Source organism: Anopheles funestus (genome assembly GCF_943734845.2).
Source record: "Anopheles funestus chromosome X unlocalized genomic scaffold, idAnoFuneDA-416_04 X_unloc_30, whole genome shotgun sequence".
In the NCBI taxonomy this organism is placed as follows: domain Eukaryota; kingdom Metazoa; phylum Arthropoda; class Insecta; order Diptera; family Culicidae; genus Anopheles; species Anopheles funestus.
In genome coordinates, this window is record NW_026045155.1 from 310,001 (window position 1) to 325,000 (window position 15,000).

The window sequence follows — 15,000 nt, forward strand, 5'->3', positions numbered from 1 at the left end:
AGGTTAAAGTCATAAGTTGTGATTGCACAACCATTCTTCATAAGAGTTTAATCACTCTTCAACTAACTTTCGTTCTGGTGTCTTGGTATCAAATCGCGTAAGACACAAGATTCTACTGGCCAAATAGAATCTAGCACATTGGTTAACCTGGCGCCGCAGTCAACTCATGTGCTTGGATCGGATCGAGCTATTGAGTATTGGGCCTGCATACTCGCTCATCCGTATCCTTTGCGTACCGCCCCATGGCCCCGTCCTTAGAGTTAATGACTAGTAGGCTTAACTCTTTGTATGTCTGCACCACAGTTCCCGTTCGTTCCGTGCCGTGGCCGGATACGTATTGCACATCGGTATACCTGTCGCTACTCAGGCAACTCGTGTGCGTGGATTGGATCGAGCTCATGGGGTGTGTAGAGATTCCATGTTATAATTGCAAGTCCATATCCACTTTATAGGTTAAAGTCATAAGTTGTGATTGCACAACCATACTTCATAAGAGTTTAATAACTCTTCAACTAACTTTCGTTCTGGTGTCTTGGTATCAAATCGCATAAGACACAAGATTCTACTGGCCAAATAGAATCTAGCACATTGGTTAACCTGGCGCCGCAGTCAACTCATGTGCTTGGATCGGATCGAGCTATTGAGTATTGGGCCTGCATACTCGCTCATCCGTATCCTTTGCGTACCGCCCCATGGCCCCGTCCTTAGAGTTAATGACTAGTAGGCTTAACTCTTTGTATGTCTGCACCACAGTTCCCGTTCGTTCCGTGCCGTGGCCGGATACGTATTGCACAACAGTAGATACCATCACCTGACGTATCTAACACACCACTATTGTAACTCGTCGTCGAAGGACCTTTCAAGTGCCTGATGGCCAGGGGAGCTCTTACACGGCACGGAGACACAGTGATGCTCGCCCATCACAGTGTACAACGATCGAGTTTGCTTAAGTGTCTGGGTACCTACACACCAGACACAATGCAATGGCCACGGATCCACACAAGGCACATCACATGCAGAAAGCTTCACCAGATTATGACACATACCACACTCTTGTAACTCGTCGTCGAAGGGGCGTTCAAAGTGCCTTACGGCTAGGGGAGATCTAGCACGGCACGGAGACACAGTGATGGTTGCCCATCAAAGTGTACAACGATCGAGTTTGCTTTCCGCGCAAGCGTTCTAAGTGTCTGGGTACCTACACACCAGACACAATGCAATGGCCACGGATCCACACAAGGCACATCACATGCAGAAAGCTTCACCAGATTCTGACACATACCACACTCTTGTAACTCGTCGTCGAAGGGGCGTTCAAAGTGCCTTACGGCTAGGGGGGATCTAGCACGGCACGGAGACACAGTGATGGTCACCCATCAAAGTGTACAACGATCGAGTTTGCTTTCCGCGCAAGCGTTCTAAGTGTCTGGGTATCTAAGCACCAGACACAATGCAATGGCCACGGATCCACACAAGGCACATCACATGCAGAAAGCTTCACCAGATTCTGACACATACCACACACATGCAACTCGTCGTCGAAGGGGCGTTCAAGTGCCTTACGGCTAGGGGAGATCTAGCTCGGCACGGGGACACAGTGATGGTCACCCATCAAAGTGTACAACGAACGAGTTGGCTTTCAACAAATTCTGACACATAGCAAGCGAGCGACCGAGCTACACCGAAGGCAGCCCATGGTTGGTCACTCGCGGACGATCATCAGTAATGATCCTTCCGCAGGTTCACCTACGGAAACCTTGTTACGACTTTTACTTCCTCTAAATCATCAAGTTCGGTCAACTTCAGCCATGCCAGCTGCAGCTCACGAAGGAACCGCGGAAGGTAAGCCTCCAGAAACCTCACTAAATAATCCATCGGTAGTAGCGACGGGCGGTGTGTACAAAGGGCAGGGACGTAATCAGCACTAGCTAATGACTAGTGCTTACTAGAAATTCCAGGTTCATGGGGACCGTTGCAGTCCCCAATCCCGACTAGATGGGCATTTTAGTGATTTCCCGTTCCTCTCGGAATGGGGGCGCCTATTGGCGAGAACACGCTGCGACCCACATTGTAGCACGCGTGCAGCCCAGAACATCTAAGGGCATCACGGACCTGTTATCGCTCATTCTCAGCTTGCTAAACACAAGTTGTCCCGCTAAGCAGGGCAAACGTAGCCGACGACCGCCCGTGAAGGCGCCGCCCGGCTGTAACGTCAGGTGCGCCCGGAGGCGCACTGCTGACAGCGTTCTAGTTAGCATGTTTGAGTCACGTTCGTTATCGGAATTAACCAGACAAATCATTCCACGAACTAAGAACGGCCATGCACCACTACCCTTAAATTTGAGAAAGAGCTATCAATCTGTCTTACCTCGATAAGTTTGGACCTGGTAAATTTTCCCGTGTTGAGTCAAATTAAGCCGCAAGCTCCACTTCTTGTGGTGCCCTTCCGTCAATTCCTTTAAGTTTCAACTTTGCAACCATACTTCCCCCGGAACCCGATTTTGGTTTCCCGGAAGCGACTGAGAGCACCGAATAGGGGTAGCGTCTCCCAATTGCTAATTGGCATCGTTTACGGTTAGAACTAGGGCGGTATCTAATCGCCTTCGATCCTCTAACTTTCGTTCTTGATTAAAGAAAGCATCCATGGCAAACGCTTTCGCTTCAGTTGGTCCTACGACGGTCTACGAATTTCACCTCTCGCGCCGTAATACCAATGCCCCCAACTACTTCTGTTAATCATTACCTCTAGGTTTCTGACAAACCAACGAAATCGTATAAACCGAGGTCATATTCCATTATTCCATGCAAGATTATTCTCGGCCAACGCCAACCCCACGGGGGGGCCGGACGCTTTGTCTTAGCCTGCTTTGAGCACTCTAATTTGTTCAAGGTAAATGTGAGTATCTTGAGCACCATGAGGAGCCCGTGCCGGAGTTAACCGGTAGCACGGTACTCGTTCACAGAGTAACGCCCAAGTACACCATTGTGAGTCGCAGCCGTGAGCGCGCGCACGAACGGCCCCGGCGTGTAACCGGGCGCCCGTGGCGGTCACGTGTCTGGACGGGCAATCAACTTCGAACGTTTTAACCGCAACAACTTTAATATACGCTAGTGGAGCTGGAATTACCGCGGCTGCTGGCACCAGACTTGCCCTCCACTTGATCCTTGTTGAAGGATTTATACTCAACTCATTCCAATTATGGACCATCGTTAGAGAGGTCCATATTGTTATTTCTCGTCACTACCTCCCCGTACTGGGATTGGGTAATTTACGCGCCTGCTGCCTTCCTTGGATGTGGTAGCCATTTCTCAGGCTCCCTCTCCGGAATCGAACCCTGATTCCCCGTTACCCGTCGCAACCATGGTAGTCCTCTACACTACCATCAATAGTTGATAGGGCAGACATTTGAAAGATCTGTCGTCAGTCGACAAGCGACCATACGATCTGCGTCCTTATCCAGACTTCAACTCAAGCCGCCCGGAGGCGATTGGTTTAACTAATAAGTGCACCAGTTCAGCTACCCGCGAGGGCAACAGTCCCGGCATGTTGCATGTATTAGCTCTGGATTTTCCACAGTTATCCAAGTAACTAGTGGTAGGATGATCTTGTGAATTATAGCTGTTATACTGAGCCTTATGCGGTTTCACATTCATTTATGTTTGTACTTAGACATGCATGGCTTAACCTTTGAGACAAGCGTATATTACTGGTAGGATCAACCAGAATTCGTTCCACTACAGACACACACTCGCTTAGTGGGAAATAAATTTCCACACAACTCTCTCTCTCTAGAACCATATGGAATGGCTCTTTGGTGTTGGGTAAGGCACCAATTTGTTGGGGTGTAACGGTCACCACCAACTTTAAGTTTGTTAGGGCACAACGGAAACCACTAACTAAACTTTAGGAAACTAAATTTCCTCACACATTATCTCTCACCATATTAGCACTAGGTGCTATCCACGATTGTACAACGTTTCAACTCTTGAATCGACCGTAGGGCCGCGGAATTGCTTCCGGGCCCCTATTCTCGCTATTAATTGTTCATCTCTTTCAATACATCGAGTTCGTTCCATTGGGTAGTTCGCATGGCGAACGTTTTGATGCAGCCCCCTGGGGGACCACGGCACTTTACACCGGGTATGGTGTATGCGCAACCTACAGATAACAATAAACCCCTTATGCGTGTGTAAACCGATGTTGGGCTGCTCAACATCTTTCATGGTTACATCACTTGCACCAGAACCCACGGTGCCGATTTGGTAATATGTTGTACATTTACTCTCAAGATGTACGCTTCGGCCCCTTATTCAGGGGCTCAAGCTATTACCAGCAAGAACAATCCTCATCCAGACTTGAACTCGAAACACCCGCAGGCGAACGGTTTAACTAATAAGTGCACCAGTCTTGAATCCATGCGTCGGTGGAAACAATGCCGGCGTGTTGCATGTATTAGCTCTGAACTTAGCGAGTGATTGCCTTGCAGCTGTCATACTGAGCGTAGAGCGTGATTATCGCTCACTTGAACCATGTTGAATGGCTCTTTGGTGTAGGGTAAGGCACCAATTTGTTGGGGCGTAACGGTCACCACCAACTTAAGACTTGCTTATAGGTATTTCAACGTTTTCAACTCTTAAATCGACCGTGTTTCATTATCATCTCTTCTTCTTATTAAATGCATAGAGTTCGTTCCATTGGGTAGTTCGCGTGGCGAACGGTTTGATGCAGCCCCCCGGGGGGGACCACGGCACTTTACACCGGGCATGGTGTATGCGCAACCTACAGATCACCAATATATTTGTGATCGATAATGCACACTTCTTACACGACTGACCAGTCGACAGCGCTGCCTTCCTATTATGCGTGTGTAAACCGATGTTGGGCTGCTCAACATCTTTCACGGTTACATCACTTGCACCCGAACCCATGGTGCCGATTTGGTAATATGTTGTACATGGTCTCAAGATGTACGCTTCGACCCCTTATTCAGGGGCTCAAGCTATTACCAGCAAGATCAATCCTCATCCAGACTTGAACTCGAAACACCCGGAGGCGAACGGTTTAACTAATAAGTGCACCAGTCTTGAATCCATGCGTCGGTGGAAACAATGCCGGCATGTTGCATGTATTAGCTCTGAACATAGCGAGTGATTGCCTTGTAGCTGTCGAACTGAGCGTAGAATGTGATTATCGCTCACTTGAAAGGGTCAAGCCCTTTCGAGTCGTCCGGTTTTTACGCCAGACGACTCGGTCCACCATCTTTCGGGATACAAGTTGACTAAGTGGTACCACTACACTTATCAACTTTCGATTTGGTAATCCTCATCCAGCTTCCTTTCTGGAGGTCCCGAGGATTACCAATTGGGCTGTCATACTGAGCTCATATATTGGAGATCGATAATGCACACTTCTTACACGACTGACCAGTCGACAGCGCTGCCTTCCTATTATGCGTGTGTAAACCGATGTTGGGCTGCTCAACATCTTTCACGGTTACATCACTTGCACCCGAACCCATGGTGCCGATTTGGTAATATGTTGTACATGGTCTCAAGATGTACGCTTCGACCCCTTAAGGGCTCAAGCTATTACCAGCAAGATCAATCCTCATCCAGACTTGAACTCGAAACACCCGCAGGCGAACGGTTTAACTAATAAGTGCACCAGTCTTGAATCCATGCGTCGGTGGAAACAATGCCGGCGTGTTGCATGTATTAGCTCTGAACTTAGCGAGTGATTGCCTTGCAGCTGTCATACTGAGCGTAGAGCGTGATTATCGCTCACTTGAACCATGTTGAATGGCTCTTTGGTGTAGGGTAAGGCACCAATTTGTTGGGGCGTAACGGTCACCACCAACTTAAGACTTGCTTATAGGTATTTCAACGTTTTCAACTCTTAAATCGACCGTGTTTCATTATCATCTCTTCTTCTTATTAAATGCATAGAGTTCGTTCCATTGGGTAGTTCGCGTGGCGAACGGTTTGATGCAGCCCCCCGGGGGGGACCACGGCACTTTACACCGGGCATGGTGTATGCGCAACCTACAGATCACCAATATATTTGTGATCGATAATGCACACTTCTTACACGACTGACCAGTCGACAGCGCTGCCTTCCTATTATGCGTGTGTAAACCGATGTTGGGCTGCTCAACATCTTTCACGGTTACATCACTTGCACCCGAACCCATGGTGCCGATTTGGTAATATGTTGTACATGGTCTCAAGATGTACGCTTCGACCCCTTATTCAGGGGCTCAAGCTATTACCAGCAAGATCAATCCTCATCCAGACTTGAACTCGAAACACCCGGAGGCGAACGGTTTAACTAATAAGTGCACCAGTCTTGAATCCATGCGTCGGTGGAAACAATGCCGGCATGTTGCATGTATTAGCTCTGAACATAGCGAGTGATTGCCTTGTAGCTGTCGAACTGAGCGTAGAATGTGATTATCGCTCACTTGAAAGGGTCAAGCCCTTTCGAGTCGTCCGGTTTTTACGCCAGACGACTCGGTTCACCATCTTTCGGGAAGGGACCGTCTCGGTCGCAAGCTGCTCCGGTCCCTAAACAACCTGCGACAAATGATAGGAAATGCCGACATCAACACGTGTTCAGTTTGGTTTATCGCTCATAGGTCTTTTTGACCATCGATCCCTGATTATAACTCTCAATTAAACAGTCAGGAGAGTAAGGCATGCCCATCGATATCTCATCGACAGGCGATACCGCAAGAACGGCCAACGACACATCAGGTGATCGATTATTGCTACGACTTTTGCTTAATCGTTTCCACTCCTTAGAGAAAGAAACCCCCGGGGACCGTCTCGGTCGCAAGCTGCTCCGGTCCCTAAACAACCTGCGACAAATGATAGGAAATGCCGACATCAATACGTGTTCAGTTTGGTTTATCGCTCATTGGTCTGTTTGACCATCGATCCCTGATTAAACTCTCAGTAATCCAGTCGGGAGAGTAAGGCATGCCCATCGATATCTCATCGACAGGCGATACCGCTTGAACGGCCAACGACACATCAGAGGATCGTATCTTGCTACAACTTTTGCTTAATCGTTTCTTCTCCTTGGAGAAAGAAACCCCCGGGGACCGTCTCGGCCGCAAGCTGCTCCGGTCCCTAAACAACCTGCGGCATCAAATGATAGGAAAAGCCGACATCAATACGTGTTCAGTTTGGTTTATCGCTCATTGGTCTTGTTTGACCATCGATCCCTGATTAATACTCTCAATTAGAAGGTCGGTAGAGTAAGGCATGCCCATCGATATCTCATCGACAGGCGATACCGCATGAACGGCCAACGACACATCAGAGGATCGTATCTTGCTACAACTCTTGCTTAATAGTTTCCACTCCTTGGAGAAAGAAACCCCCGGGGACCGTCTCGGCCGCAAGTTGCTCCGGTCCCTAAACAACCTGCGGCATCAAATGATAGGAAAAGCCGACATCAATACGTGTTCAGTTTGGTTTATCGCTCATAGGTCTGTTTGACCATCGATCCTAGAATTCAACTTTCGAGTAAGGCATGCCCGTCGATATCTCATCGATAGGCGATACCGGTAGAACGGCCAACGACACACATCTAGGATCGCATTTACTCTTCCTTGGATGGATAACCAATACCCTAGGACCGTTTCATCGCGAGCTGCTCCGGTCCTCAAACAACTCGCGAACCACCGATAGGATGATATTAGGAATGGCCGACTTTCATCCTTTAACTCTCAGTTCTGCTTACCAAAACATAGGTACTTGGACCTTAAAGACCACTATATGTTCCCCGATCGGGGGCAATCGGAACGTCTATCCATCATCAACATCGTTTCACTCATTCCGAACCACCAAATTGGACAGACAGTACCATATTCACCAACCGATTGCTTCAACTTCGCAAACTGTATGGTAAGTTCTACTAATTTCACATCTTACCATCGACTAATAGTGCATAAATCCACTTGGAAATCACTTTTCCTTGGTCCTCGGACCTTCTACGACAACGTCCAACAAATATCCGAAGTCGTTTCCCAACTTAGACCAAGCATTTCGTATCTTTACTTCTAATCGATTTTTTCTCTCATAATTGACGATCAAAATCTAAAAACCACATTTTGAGCCAGAAGCAGTCGTCCGATCGTCCTGGGGGTAGTCTCAATCGATTTAGAAGGGCCCAATTCATAAAGATACGTACTCAGTCAAATTCATGCTTCTGGCTCACCTACCCCCTATATAGAAAACGAAAGCGTACAGGCGTGGAAAACGTGCCATTTTTCTCCATCACGGACTTTTTTTTTCTCGTTGCACCGACTCTAGTAAAAAAGTGAAATTTTTTACTAGTTACCAACTTTTGCAAATTATCATCGGATATCACTTTTCATGGTCTATAGTAAGTTCTTATCACGTTTTAGTAGTTTTTGAAAAAAAAATTTTTTTGAACTTTTCAAAATTTTTCAAAACAAAGTTTTTGTAGGCGGTTTTGTGTATGGAGGGTTACTAGTCTCGGGGTCACTGTTTGACCAAAAAACCACTATATATCATTCGAAAGGTAATTTCAAGGGCTACAAAAAATTGTTCTACGGCACCCCCCTCCGACGTCTAGTATTCGAGTTATTGGCCAAAAACCATCACTTGAGCGATTTTTCGTTCAGGGTACCCGACTCTAGTAAAAAAGTGAAATTTTTCTCGATTGACCAAGTGTTGCAAATGACCATCGGATTTCACTTTTTATGGTCTATAGTGAGTTCTGATCACGATTTGGTACTTTTTGAAAAAATTTTTTTGACGCACTTTTCAAAATTTTGCAAAACCAAAACTTTTTAGGCGGTTTTGTGTATGGAGGGTTACTAGTCTCGGGGTCACTGTTTGACCAAAAAACCACTATATATCATTCGAAAGGTAATTTCAAGGGCTACAAAAAATTGTTCTACGGCACCCCCCTCCGACGTCTAGTATTCGAGTTATTGGCCAAAAACCGCAACTATAGCGGTTTTTCGTACAGGGTACCCGACTCTAGTAAAATGATGCGATTTTTACTAGTCTAGGAACTTTTTGGTCAAAAAATCAAGTATATGTCATTCGATAGATAATTTCAAGGGCTACCAAAAATTGTTCCACGACACCCCCCTGCGACGTCTAGTATTCGAGTTATTAGCCAAAAACCGCAACTTAAGCGGTTTTTCGTCCAGGGTACCCGACTCTAGTAAAATGATGCGATTTTTACTAGTCTAGGGAACTTTTTGGCCAAAAATCAAGTATATGTCATTCGATAGATAATTTCAAGGGCTACCAAAAATTGTTCCACGACACCCCCCTGCGACGTCTAGTATTAGAGTTATTAGCCAAAAACCGCAACTATAGCGGTTTTTCGTCCAGGGTACCCGACTCTAGTAAAATGATGCGATTTTTACTAGTCTAGGGAACTTTTTGGCCAAAAATCAAGTATATGTCATTCGATAGATAATTTCAAGGGCTACCAAAAATTGTTCCACGACACCCCCCTGCGACGTCTAGTATTCGAGTTATTAGCCAAAAACCGCAACTTGAGCGGTTTTTCGTCCAGGGTACCCGACTCTAGTAAAATGATGCGATTTTTACTAGTCTAGGGAACTTTTTGGCCAAAAATCAAGTATATGTCATTCGATAGATAATTTCAAGGGCTACCAAAAATTGTTCCACGACACCCCCCTGCGACGTCTAGTATTCGAGTTATTAGCCAAAAACCGCAACTTGAGCGGTTTTTCGTCCAGGGTACCCGACTCTAGTAAAATGATGCGATTTTTACTAGTCTAGGGAACTTTTTGGCCAAAAAATCAAGTATATGTCAATCGATAGATAATTTCAAGGGCTACCAAAAATTGTTCTAAGACACCCCCCTGCGACGTCTAGTATTCGAGTTATGGGCCAAAAACCATTCATACTTGAGCATTTTGCTCATTTTGCCTGTACGGGTACCGAGGACTAGTAAAATCAGGCCAATTTTACTAGAGTAGGGGTCCTTTTTGGTCAAAAAAACAACTTTTGCTCGTTCGATAGGGAATCGATAGGGCAACAAAAAATCGTTCTACGACCCCCCCTTCCGATGTCTAGTATTCGAGTTATGGGCCAAAAACAGTTTATAGTTAATTTTTCACTCGATTTTACACCAAGTATCGCACATTACTCCGGTTCTATACATTGGATCGTCAATCTTTAAGATTTTATGGGTAGTTCCAACTGTTTGCTGCATTTCATCCATACATCACCAACCGATTCAATGTCTGTGCTAGAAGTTATTAGAGGAATAAAAAAATTTACCCTTGGCTTTGGACCGTACAAGTTTACCCATTTTTGGCCCGTATTTGCCCCATAGCTCCGCCGGTATCCAAGATATCGCCACACTTTCTTCTGGCCATGGCTAGATGGCACTTGTGGCTAGATTTCTTCCATGCACCACTAATCGCTACCATGTCTGTGGCCGGAGCTATTCACGAAAGCGCCTCGCGCACTTGGTCGGATTTTTGGTCCACCTGGCACCATTTTTGGCCCATATTTGCCCCATAGCTCCGCCGGTATCCAAGATATGGCCACACTTTCTTTTGGCCATGGGTAGATGGCACTTGTGGCTAGATTTCTTCCATGCACCACTAATCGCTACCATGTCTGTGGCCGGAGCTATTCGACGAACAACCATCGCATTTACCTAGGTACTTTTTCGGATTTTTGGTCCAACTTGCACCATTTTTGGCCCATATTTGCCCCATAGCTCCGCCGGTATCCAAGATATGGCCACACTTTCTTCTGGCCATGGGTAGATGGCACTTGTGGCTAGATTTCTTCCATGCACCACTAATCGCTACCATGTCTGTGGCCGGAGCTATTCACGAAAGCGCCTCGCGCACTTGGTCGGATTTTTGGTCCACCTGGCACCATTTTTGGCCCATATTTGCCCCATAGCTCCGCCGGTATCCAAGATATGGCCACACTTTCTTCTGGCCATGGGTAGATGGCACTTGTGGCTAGATTTCTTCCATGCACCACTAATCGCTACCATGTCTGTGGCCGGAGCTATTCGACGAACAACCATCGCATTTACCTAGGTACTTTTTCGGATTTTTGGTCCAACTTGCACCATTTTTGGCCCATATTTGCCCCATAGCTCCGCCGGTATCCAAGATATGGCCACACTTTCTTTTGGCCATGGGTAGATGGCACTTGTGGCTAGATTTCTTCCATGCACCACTAATCGCTACCATGTCTGTGGCCGGAGCTATTCGACGAACAACCATCGCATTTACCTAGGTACTTTTTCGGATTTTTGGTCCAACTTGCACCATTTTTGGCCCATATTTGCCCCATAGCTCCGCCGGTATCCAAGATATGGCCACACTTTCTTCTGGCCATGGGTAGATGGCACTTGTGGCTAGATTTCTTCCATGCACCACTAATCGCTACCATGTCTGTGGCCGGAGCTATTCACGAAAGCGCCTCGCGCACTTGGTCGGATTTTTGGTCCACCTGGCACCATTTTTGGCCCATATTTGCCCCATAGCTCCGCCGGTATCCAAGATATGGCCACACTTTCTTCTGGCCATGGGTAGATGGCACTTGTGGCTAGATTTCTTCCATGCACCACTAATCGCTACCATGTCTGTGGCCGGAGCTATTCGACGAACAACCTTTGCATTCACCTTGCGCACTTAGGGATTTTGGTCTAACTTGCACCATTTTTGGCCCGTATTTGCCCCATAGCTCCGCCGGTATCCAAGATATGGCCACACTTTCTTCTGGCCATGGGTAGATGGCACTTGTGGCTAGATTTCTTCCATGCACCACTAATCGCTACCATGTCTGTGGCCGGAGCTATTCGACGAACAACCATCGCATTTACCTAGGTACTTTTTCGGATTTTTGGTCCAACTTGCACCATTTTTGGCCCATATTTGCCCCATAGCTCCGCCGGTATCCAAGATATGGCCACACTTTCTTCTGGCCATGGGTAGATGGCACTTGTGGCTAGATTTCTTCCATGCACCACTAATCGCTACCATGTCTGTGGCCGGAGCTATTCGACGAACAACCATCGCATTTACCTAGGTACTTTTTCGGATTTTTGGTCCAACTTGCACCATTTTTGGCCCATATTTGCCCCATAGCTCCGCCGGTATCCAAGATATGGCCACACTTTCTTCTGGCCATGGGTAGATGGCACTTGTGGCTAGATTTCTTCCATGCACCACTAATCGCTACCATGTCTGTGGCCGGAGCTATTCACGAAAGCGCCTCGCGCACTTGGTCGGATTTTTGGTCCACCTGGCACCATTTTTGGCCCATATTTGCCCCATAGCTCCGCCGGTATCCAAGATATGGCCACACTTTCTTCTGGCCATGGGTAGATGGCACTTGTGGCTAGATTTCTTCCATGCACCACTAATCGCTACCATGTCTGTGGCCGGAGCTATTCGACGAACAACCATCGCATTTACCTAGGTACTTTTTCGGATTTTTGGTCCAACTTGCACCATTTTTGGCCCATATTTGCCCCATAGCTCCGCCGGTATCCAAGGTATGGCCACACTGTCTTCTGGCCATAGCTAGATGGTACTTGTGGCTAGATTTCTTCCATGCACCACTAATCGCTACCAGGTCTGTGGCCGGAGCTATTCACGAAAGCGCCTCGCGCACTTGGTCGGATTTTTGGTCCAACTTGCACCATTTTTGGCCCATATTTGCCCCATAGCTCCGCCGGTATCCAAGATAGCGCCACACTTTCTTCTGGCCATGGGTAGATGGCACTTGTGGCTAGATTTCTTCCATGCACCACTAATCGCTACCATGTCTGTGGCCGGAGCTATTCGACGAACAACCTTTGCATTCACCTTGCGCACTTAGGGTTTTTGGTCTAACTTGCACCATTTTTGGCCCGTATTTGCCCCATAGCTCCGCCGGTATCCAAGATATGGCCACACTGTCTTCTGGCCATGGCTCGATGGCACTTGTGGCTAGATTTCTTCCATGCACCACTAATCGCTACCATGTCTGTGGCCGGAGCTATTCGACGAACAACCATCGCATTTACCTAGGTACTTTTTCGGATTTTTGGTCCAACTTGCACCATTTTTGGCCCATATTTGCCCCATAGCTCCGCCGGTATCCAAGATATGGCCACACTTTCTTCTGGCCATGGGTAGATGGCACTTGTGGCTAGATTTCTTCCATGCACCACTAATCGCTACCATGTCTGTGGCCGGAGCTATTCGACGAACAACCATCGCATTCACCTTCTCGTTGCACTTCTTCGGGAATTTGGTGCAACCAAGTTTTCACTATAACTTGGTCATTTTCCGTCCATCGGACATGCGGTTTTGGGTGTCGATACTTGACACCGCGCGCTACAATATGTTCCTCCACGACCATGTGGTCCGATGCTTCCAACAGGAGCTATTCGAGGAGTACCGATTTTTCACCATTAAAAATGCTCGTTTTTGCACCAACTTTTGCCTATAACTCAGGCTGTATCGATCGGATCTTCAATCTTGAAAAAGTTTTGGATAGGTGGCATCAAATGCTACATTTCGTTCTTCCACGTCAACTTTGTCCGATGTCTAGCAAAAAAGTTATTCGCGAACCAAGTCCAGAACCCATGCAATGGCTGCCCACATTGCATACATCACGGCGGTTAACTCTCGTTACTCTATACCGAGGACTTGGTACTTTTTCAGGCATTCGTTGCTACTTCTCGGTTCATGATATTCGTTTACGGTCTTCACTAGGGCATTTGGTGCTCCTTATCGGTTCATGATATTCGTTTACGGTCTTCACTAGGGCATTTGGTGCTCCTTATCGGTTCATGATATTCGTTTACGGTCTTCACTAGGGCATTTGGTGCTCCTTCTCGGTTCATGATATTCGTTTACGGTCTTCACTAGGGCATTTGGTACTGGGCTTCCCACTTTCTACTGATCGATCCATACTCACTTGCGTGCACCTAGCCTAGGAAGGTTTCCTATGGCTTCCCATCTTTCTACTGATCGATCCATACTCACTTGCGTGCACCTAGCCTAGGAAGGTTTCCCTTTGGTACCGACTTCCATCTACGCACTCGATATAACCTAGGTACTTGGTACCGATGATGGTTAACACTCAAGCATTTCTTGCATCCTGCGTGCAAGGTACCAATTTTCACTTCTTAGGTACGTTTATGGGCCCGCATTAATCCAATATCGCTCCGATGGCCTTTCGCATTATTTCATCCGATAGCCCTTGCCAAAAGCTACCAAAAGTTCCTCCACGGCCATGTGCTCCGACGCTTAGTTTAGGAAATATTCGAAAAAATTCAAAATAGGAAGCATTTTCTTATTGGAAAATCACCTTAAATCGATGGCCATTTTTTGGGCAAAAACTTTAACGTCTTCCCGACTTTGCGGGAATTGCGAATTTTAGGCACCCAGAGAAAATCTTTTACTTTAAGGGGGCGGCCGCGAAGTTGCCCGAAGTCTCGGACACAAAAATTCTCAAGTTCCCCACTCTAGTAAATCGCCCTATGAGTATCTCCTGGCCCGCGAGCTCTGCGAGCGGGCCAGCTTCGGCGATTTTTGCCTTTTCGCCTAGGCGGTTCTTCTACGAAATTGGTCCACAGCTTTTGCTCAGAAAGCTAGCATTTGTTGCAACAGTTAGGTGCTTGGTACCACATTTTGGTATCCATTTGGGCATTTGTTGCAACTACTCGGTACTTTGGCCCACATTTCGCTCTACTCGGGCCTCTATGGTGCTACTTGTCGGTACTTTTGGCCAACTTAGGCCAATTGGGTGCAACTTGTGGGTACTCTGTGGGTACTTTAGGGCATATTGTGTCTTTCGGGTGAACCTTCGCGATACTTCATGGGTACTGATGGCCAACTTAGGAACATTCAGTGCAACCTTTGGGCCTAAGGAAATTTGTCCAACTCTTTGGACTTAGAAAATTTTCTGGACTTAGAAAATTTTCTGGACTTGTAAAAATTTTCAAATGTTCAATTT